Below are 8,133 nucleotides of genomic sequence, written 5' to 3' on the forward strand. Positions count from 1 at the left end.
TCCGAGGAGGGAGATGCTTCATTTCCAGACCAGCAACCAGATTGAGCGACAGAAGCATCTCTCTCTGTTGTGGAGCCGTCAGGAAGCTGTGGGGTGGTTGTTGGGTTGGTGTTGTGTTGGTTTTTTTTCCTCATAAAAGCCGTTGGAGATGTGCTGGGAGGAAAGCAGAGAACACAGCATGAGCGTGCTGCAAACCTGGCAGCTCCAGAGCTGCTTGGAGCTGGGTGCCCTGGGCCCCTGGGTCAGAGCTGCCACCCTGCTGTGGCCAGCCTGTTCTCTGCCCCATCACCCAAGGCAGCTTCTGAATAAAGCCCAACCCTGCAAGAGGAAAACTGCCGGTGCTCCTGGGGCTGGGAGCACCCCTCAGCCCAGGCAGCTCTTGGGACAGGCCCTGTGCAGATAAACACCGTGTCTGCTTGGGGGTGCTGGGGGGGGGGGGGGGGTGGGGTGGGTAGGTCCCTCTTCCACCTCGCCCATTGTCTCTTTGCTTTGATGAAACGTCTTGCAGGCAGCACGGAACCACCGTCCCCTTTGCTGGGAGCCCCACGCTGCGCTCGTCCAGGGCAGAAGGAGCCCTCTGCTCCCAGACGGCTCCTTCCCGGGGCTGCAGAGCACAAGGCAGCACAATGCTGGAGCCACGCCAGCCTGCTGGGGCATCCCGAACCCCGCTGAGCCTTTCATCACACCTGGGTGGTCCGGCGAGACGGGATACCCCGCTGAGCAGGGATGTGCTGGGGATGGGGGAGGACACCCTGCCGACAGCCCCTTTCCCCCCAGGGCCAGGGGCTCTGACCCTCTCCCCTAAGCAAGGGATGCTCCAGGGAGGGAGATGTGGCACACAGGCTGCGCAGGGCTTGTCGGGGAGCCTCACGCTTGGTGCTGCAGGTACCAGCAAAAGGGTGGGTTTGGTTTCTGAGCTGCAGGAGACCCACCAAGCAGCTCCGAAACCAAACTGGTCCCTTACACAGGGTCCTGCTTCCTGCAGCCCGGCCTGCTGTGGGTTGGGGGGACTCTGTGGATGAGGATGCCAAACCTTGCTGCGTGGGAGCTGAGAGGTTTGGGACGCCTTTCCTGGGGAGCCCTGGGCTTCTGGGCAGCACAGACGTTATCTGAGAGCTCACTGCTTTAGTCCTGAAGCACATGACCAAGAGCTGGGCTATAACCCTTGGTTTAATTAACCGAGGAGCAGGATGCACTGGGATGCAGGGATGCTGCTGCCCGCGCTGGCAGCTGCCTCCTGAGGTAAGAAGAGCCCCATTCCCACGCGACACAGCGGTGCTGGCTTCGGGCGAGCGGTGGGACCGCTGCCACGGGCTCGTACAGTCATCGTTCCCCCAGAGAGAGACCACCGGACCACCGAACAGCTCCGGGGCAGCGGAGCCTGGCTGGGACTGGGCTGGGCTGGGCCCCGGCGGATGCGCCCGGCTCCCGGGTATCAGCCCCGCGCCGTGTAAAGGCTCCCGGGACCGGGGGCAGCTTGTTCCGACGTTTGATTAGGCGCAGAGACCAATTCGAGAGTGCTCGGGGGAGGCTGTGAGGGAGCTGAGAGGCAGCGCGGGTGCTGAGCGCTCCGGCCTGTTCGCGATAGGCGCGTATCGAGGGGGTGGGCACGGCTCCAGCGGAGATAAGCGGGCTGCGGGGTGGGGAAGCGGCGAGAGGAAGCGGCGAGAGGAGGCAGCTGAGAACGGCGGCTCCTGTTCGCTCAGGCTCACACGCTGCACTCATGCTGGGTTCGCTCTGTGTCTCAGTCCAGCGCTCTGCCGGGGACACACACACACACACACACACCGAGATGCTGAGTCCCCGGGATGCCGAGCCCCGGCCCCGTTCCGAAGCCCCAGAGCTCTGCCGGGGGAAGCGGGGGGGACGCACACAGACCCCGGGATGCCGAGCCCCCGGGATACCGAGCCCTGGTCCCCTGCCGGAGCCCCAGCGCTCCGCCGGAGGGGGACCCCGGGATGCCGAGCCCCCGGGATGCCGAGCCCCCGGGATGCCGAGCCCCGGCGCCGGGCCGCAGGCAACCCCCACCCTCCGTGCCTCGGCGGCCCATCAGGTCCCTGGCGAGGCGGAGGTGCCCGGGATGGGGACTGCGATGCCGGGGGACGCAGGAAGAGGCAGGCAGCACCCCCCTGCCTTTCCTCCCCGGGCAGTCACGAACTGGGGGGGGGTTGATGGGTTATTGTGGTTTGGGTTTGGCTTTTTTTCTGTTCCCCAGACCTAAAACGTGTCGTGTCAGGTTGGTCACGACACCGCGGGGCTGTTTTCCTTTCCCTGCTATCGCCGCTATCAAGTAGGAGTTAACAGCCCTTGTTTATACAATGACTATCTGGCCAGAGGCTGATTTAATACCTCCCACTTCTTTTAAGTGCAAATAGACTCTAATGTGTGTATTAGGCTACTTGAGCGGCTGTTCTGGTGAAACGCTGCTTTCCAAATAACTTCTCCGCGGCTGATGCTGGGAAGAGGAGAGTGAATTTCTCTGGGAGAGGAGAAGAGCAAAGTTCTTTAGAATTTAGCAATAATAAAAAGAAAACAACCCGTGGAATATTCCCCCCGCCCCCTCCCCCCCCCCTTTTCCTTTAGTCACACCGAGCCTGGCTGGGTTTCCACCTCCAGAACCCGGCGATGGGTTGTGGGCTGCAGCCCAGGTCCACCAAGTTGGTTGTGAGCATTCCCAAGGCCTTGGCTGGTGATGCCACATCTGGGCACATCTGCCGCATCTTGCCTGGCAGCAAGGCTGACATCACCCCGCTCCCAACCCCGCACCACCACGTCCTGCATCTCCCCTTAGACCTCAAGCTGCCACCATCCCACATTCCCTCCCAGACCTGGAGCCACCACCACCCCATATACCCCCTGGACCCCGAGCCGCCACCATCCCACATTCCCTCCCAGAACTTGAACCACCACCATCCCGCATCTCCTCACGGACCCCGAGCTGCCACCGTCTCGCATCCCCTCAAGGACCCCGAGCCGCCACCATCCCACATTCCCTCCCAGACCTTGAACCACCACTATCCTGCATCCCCTCACGGACCCCGAGCTGCCACCATCCTACAGCCCTTCCCTGGACCCCAAGCCACCTGCTCCTGTCCGGAGCATGGTCAGAGGCTCGGTGGGAGCGGTAGCCAGGGTGGGAGCGGTAGACCCGGTGGGAGCAGAAGCCAGGGTGGGAGCAGTAGCCCCGGTGGGAGCGGTAGCCAGGGTGGGAGCAGTAGCCAGGGTGGGAGCAGTAGCCAGGGTGGGAGCGGTAGCCAGGGTGGGAGCGGTAGACCCGGTGGGAGCAGTAGCCAGGGTGGGAGCAGTAGCCAGGGTGGGAGCAGTAGCCCCGGTGGGAGCGGTAGCCCCGGTGGGAGTGGTAGCCCCGGTGGGAGCGGTAGCCAGGGTGGGAGCGGTAGCCAGGGTGGGAGCAGTAGCCCCGGTGGGAGCGGTAGCCAGGGTGGGAGCAGTAGCCACGGTGGGAGCGGTAGCCAGGGTGGGAGCGGTAGCCGCGCTGCACACGCAGCCATCAGCATCCACGCTTGGCAGGAGAGAAAAAGAGTAATATCATCCCTGAGCGAAACTGCCGAGTTTCTGCTGAGTCACAGTCATCGGGGAACGGGGAGAGCAATTACAGCCGAAAACTGGGAAGGCATCCCAAACAAATTGGTTATAATTAACAAGTAGAAGAATAACACCAGTAATACCATTAGCAGGCCCAAAAGCCATTTGCAATATAATATCTATAATTAGACAGCACACAGCAAAAGCCTGGGCTGAGCTGCTCGCCCCAGGAGGGGAGGGCAGGTGGGGAGCACGGCACCCACAGGCACCCACGGGCACCCAGGGGCACCCAGCAGAGACCTTGTTCTGGCCACAGGGACTGGTGAGGGGCTACGGGCACGGCCCAGCCACTCTCCCTGCTGCCAGTGGCTGGGCTCTCACTTCCCTCCTTCGTCTGGGGTGCAGATAAATCAGAGCACAGTGTCGCCGTCTCGGGGACCGGGGACCGGTGCTGTGCCGGAGCCCCAGTGAACCCGGCTCTGGTTGGGTGTTCAAGGCCAATGTTGCTCCAGGCTCTGCACCCATCTGAAGCTGGGATGTGGCTGCACTCATCCCAAGGGTCCCTGGGGCAGTGCTGGGGCTGGATGCAGAGAGGCAGGGGCAGGAACACCACCCTCCTGCCTGCAAAGGGCTCCCCAACACCCCCTTTTCCTGAGCTGGACTTGGGCACCAGAGGGTTCTTTGATGGAGCCAGCACAGAGCTGCTGGGTTTGGCATGAGCCGACCCCTCCATCAGCTCCTCATGCTGCTCCCAGTCTCTTGGCCCAAATTTGCAATGGAGCAGACAGACAGAAGCTCTCCTGGCTGGTAGGATGCCAGCTCCCAGCCTGGATCAGGCTCTTCCAAGCTGCCGGGAGGGTCCCAGGGGCTCTCCCTGCCATCGGGACCTGGACATGGGGGCACTGGCTGCGGGTGCACAGAGCATCTCTGGTGGGGACACCCAGAATTAGAGGCTTTCATTGTCCCCAGCCCTGCAGGGAATCTGGGTGCAGGATGGAACCCTCTCGGGACAGGGTGCAGTGGGACAGGGGCAGCGTGACCTGTCCCTGGTGTTTTGAGCCCATTTCCTTGTGGAGAGCTGGGGAGTATCTTATCCTGTGGATTCCTTGCCCCCCTGTCCATGCATGCACCCACCGAGGGGCTGGGGGTTGGGACTGGGGGCACTGGGGCCACTGGGACCAGCTGAGTTGGGGCCTGATGTGGGACCATCGACAGTGGGAGGATGAGGTGCAGTGGCTCTTTTCATATGGGAAGCATAAGGGCTGCTTGGATGGGTTCTCCCAAAGGGTGACATCGCAGTGGGGACAGGACAGTGTCACAACACCCCACAGCAGAGCCTGAGGTTTCTCCCCAGAGAGGGAGGATGAGGACATCTCCTGTTTCTTCCTCCCCTCCCATCCCAGCTCTGAATCTGTATGGGGTGCCACAGCTGCTCCTGGGACCAGTGATCTCCAAGAGATGGAACCCCTCATCCTCATCCTCACAGGGAGCTGCCCTTGGCAGGTGCCCAGGGGATGTGCACAGGCCACCAGCCTTCACTGAGCATCCCCAGAGCCCTCATCTCCCTCCTTATCCTCAGGAAAAGAAAAATACCATAGAGGAAAAGAGCACCCCAATCATAATCAGGATGCACACATGGCGATGGAAGCCAATCTGAAACCGGTGTCAACCCAAATGCTTCCTTTCACCCCGATAGTGCTTTTATTTCGGGGGTGTGTGTGTTGTTTTGGGTTATTTCTTCTTTTCCCCCAGCCAGGGGAGTTTTAATGAGCTGAAATAACCCATGTGCTGCTGGGGTGCAGCCCTAATGTGAGGAATATTAGTTAACAAGAGGAGTCCTTGGTCGTTGGAGCTCACTGGAGCTGTGGCTGGATGGGGACGTGAAGGGAATTCCCACCTTTTCGGGGAAACCATGGAATAAAAGTCAGAATTTGGCTGTAAGTAGCACCAAGGGAGGGAAGTAGCTCATCTAATGCCTTCTACTTGGAGTGGGGAAATTAATTTTCAGCACGTACATGCTGCCTTGAGGACCTGTCCCCTCGTCCCCACAGAATCAGAGCCTGGAGAGCCCCTCTCCACCCCTGCGCAGAGGCTCTGGTCCAGCCTTCATCACCCCTGTTTTGGGCATATCCCTTTCTTGGTTCGGTGTAGGCTTGATGGGGAGGGGGCTATGGGAGGGCTCTCAGGGGCTCAGCACCCAAACCCACACCACTGCACCACGGGGTCAGCACAAACCTCACAGGAGGGGGAAGAGCTCGGGGGTGTGGGTGAACCCCAGAGCCTGGGATGGGGCGATGTGGGGGGTTATCACAGATCAGCCCATGGTAAGCAAGCTGTGGTGCTGGCTGTGGAGGCAGCACTGTCTGTCCCACCACCCAGCGCCAGGAGGATTTCCAGGTGCTGCTGCCTTTGCTTTGCCATCATCCATGTGACGCCAGGGCCACGGGGCACATACCCCCAGGATGTAGATGCCACCTTGGATGTATTTGAACTGTTGGGGAGAGCTTCCCAGGTGGAACAAGTCCTGGTTTCACCAGTAATATTTCCAGGGTTACTAATTGCTGTTAATTTTTGTTGCTTCTCTGGACACTGGGGGTCCCAGGCCCCTCTCCCTGCTATGGCCAGAAGCACCATGTTTGTGGGTGCTCTCCTGCCTGGGTGCAGTCCCAGGGAGGCTTCGCACCCCAAGGAGCACCCAGCACTGCAGGGGCCTGGCGGGGGGGAAGGGGGGGAAGGGAGAGGTTGGGGGTGGTTTGCAGGGGAACAGCAAAGGAGGAGGGAGGCAGCTGAGAACATGAGCGGGAGAAGGGGGCTGGAGAAGGCCAAAGGGCTGAGGAGGGGGTGGGCAGCTGAAGTGGTTGAAGGGGGAGAAGAGAGGGGAAAGGGCGAGAGGAGAGAGAAGGAAAGGGAAGGGGAAAAGGAAGAGGGAAAGGGGAGGGGGAAATGGGAAGGGGAATGGGAAGGGGGGAATAGGAAGGGGGAAGGGGAGGAAGGGGAAGGGAGTAGAGAAGGGAAAGGAAAGGGGAATGGGAAGGGAGAAGGGAAGGAGGAATGGGAAAGGGGAACGGAAAGGAACAGCCCCGCAGCGACTCCGTCTCCATCCCTACCGGATTCCACCCCGCGTTTCGCTTCTCTCCCGCCTCCCTCCGCCGGTCCCCACGTGGGACCAAGGGCGGGGCCGAGCCCGGCGCCCAATGGGCAAGCGCCGAGCCCTGACACTTCTTGTCACGTCAACAGCCGGAACGCGCCCAATTAGCGGAGAGAAGAGGGGAGGGGGGGGATCGGGGTCTACGAGGGGGGGGTCTATGGGGGGGGGAGCGGGGTCTGGGTCTGGGGGGGGGGGGGTCTGAGGGGAGGGATGGGGTCTGGGAGGGAGGATGTCGGGTTGAGGCCCCTCTACCCTTCGGTGTGGGGGGGGGGAACCCCCAACCCGCCACCCACACCCCCCCCCCCAATTAAACAAAGGAGAACCCCTCAACCCCCCTTTGATACCCCAAATCTAATTGCTATTTAGCCTCCCCCCCACCACTTCTCTCCGTGCTTCTCCCCCCCTACCCCCCACCCCCCCCCCCCGCGCCGCTCGGCAGTGACAGATTGTTTGAGCTGGAGGAAAAGCCATCCCGAGCTAATTAAGCCGCCATAGCGGGCGGGCTGGGGCTGCGGCGGGGGCCGGCGGAACGGCAGCGGCGTTTGTCAGCGCTCCGGCCCCCGCGTGGTTTTGATTGACGGCGGCCTCACCCCCCCCTCCCTCCCTTACCCCCCCCCCCTGAGCATAGGGGGAGATGAAAGAGAAAGAGGGAGCCGGCGAGGCTGGGTTTAGCCAATGGCGTGATGCGGGGAAGGGGAAGGAGGAGGCTGATTGGTTGATAGGGATGCAGGGATGGGAGGGGAGGATGGAGGGGACCCACGTGGGGTGGGGAGGCTCCGTGTGACGTGCGGGTGAGGAGACATTTTGTGCCGCGGAGCCGCGCGCACCCAACACCCCCCCCCCCCAGCACCCCCATCCTCCCCACACCCCCCCCCCCAACCCAGTGATGTGGGGGTATCCGCTCCCAGGGGGTCCCGTCTCATCGTGACACAGCTCGGACGGACCCCCCTAAAGGGGGAGGATGGGGGCAGTGGGGATGGGGAGTTGGGGGGGGGCACCACCACCCCGGTATATCAAAGGGGCTGCGGGGAACGGGAGGGATGCGGGTGTGGGGGGTGGCAAAGGGGTTCTGCCCTTTGGCGGGGGGTCTCGGCGGGGGGAACCCGCGGCCGGTCCCGCCGCCGGTGCGGGGCCGAGACCTCCCGCCCTTGGTGTCGGGCCCGACCGGGGAGGGAGGGAGGGTGGGTATGGGCGGAGCCTAACCGAGGATTGGGCGTGTCTTCCCCTACAAACCCCGCCCCCCTTTTCTCTCCCCGCCGCGCCGTTTGGGACCACAAGCTGCCATTGTGACGTCTCCCCTCGACGGCACCCACTCAGCATCTCGCTTCTCTCCACCCCACGTGGGTTTCCCGCATCGCTATTGGGTGGCTCTGAAGAGGCCGCCCAGGTTTTGGTCCATCCCCTCTCTCTCCCACCACCCCCCCCCCTCCCCATCCCATCCC

Source organism: Gallinula chloropus, assembly GCF_964237585.1.
Source record: "Gallinula chloropus genome assembly, chromosome: 9".
NCBI classification, from domain to species: domain Eukaryota; kingdom Metazoa; phylum Chordata; class Aves; order Gruiformes; family Rallidae; genus Gallinula; species Gallinula chloropus.